Below are 1,239 nucleotides of genomic sequence, written 5' to 3' on the forward strand. Positions count from 1 at the left end.
TCAAATACGTTTCCTTAAATCATCTTGCATTTCACTCAGAGACGTTTTCATCAGTGTTGTTTTTTTTAAGCCGTTCAATAAACTCTCAAATAGAAAACATGGCTTTGCTTGCTAGATGATTTTACAGCTGTTCAGGGTTTTTTTAAGCTGTAGGAAGGGGTTAATGGACTCTTATACATTCAGCCTTTTGCATCATTTTATCAAATACTATAAGGCCAGATTCAGAGCAGATGATGTAGCTCCACTGAATTCTTCTCTGTGTGTCTTGGTGCTTCACTTCTCCAGTTTACACAGCTAAGGACTTGGTCCTCAGTATTAAACACACTTGGTCAATGGTACAGTATTTGTGAACCAAATTCTGCTGTCAGTTACAGGCATTTAACTCAGTTATGAACATGGTTGTGAGCAGAATTTGAGCCCTTGTATTATTTATGCAGTATGGATTGAAAGCTGAAGTCCCTTAATCAGGAAGAGCTAATTGATATGAGCAGACGTTTTCCCTGACTAAGGGCTTCAAGACTGTTTTAAATACACTGGGGCCAGTTCCCCTCCCGCTCCAGTTCTGTGCAGCTGTAACTCTGGTGCTATTAGTGGAGTTACTTCTGACTACCAGCAGCATGAGAGGAGAATCAGTCCCACTCTGCGTAAGTAACAGAAAGACTGACAAAATCATCAAGAGCCAAAGCAGCAGCGAGGCTGAAATTGGTTAATAGTAATAACAGCAGGAAAGTGAGCGCAAACTGTCAGATTTAAGGATATGCTGACCATTATCATAGAAACAAGGTGATACCGAGGACACAACCTCATGATTACGTAAGGATATTTTCCTAAGGGATCTCTGTGTTCTATTATATAATTACCTATTTAATATTTTGCTGATCTGAACCACAGAGCATGACCAAGTTAATATGAATGTGCATAGTGTAAAATAAAGCTACTGGACATCTGCAGTTTCCACTTCTCAAACATTAATTAACTGAAAAGTCCAAACAAGCCTAAATCCATATTATCAGCTCATTGGTATCCATAGCACTGACAAAATGTCACTCAGCCCATTAGCGCGACTTTGATAGCATCTATAAATATACTTCTGAGAACACCTTGCACGTATAATGCATAAAGAGTCAAGTTTGGAAGAAGAGGAGTAGGGAAGCAACTACTGTTGTCTCTTTCTGCCATGGCTTCCAAAAACAAGTGAAGAGTTTTCTGGTAAAGTGCCTGGACAGTAGAGATGTTACA

Source organism: Natator depressus, chromosome 8 (genome assembly GCF_965152275.1).
Source record: "Natator depressus isolate rNatDep1 chromosome 8, rNatDep2.hap1, whole genome shotgun sequence".
NCBI classification, from domain to species: Eukaryota; Metazoa; Chordata; order Testudines; family Cheloniidae; genus Natator; species Natator depressus.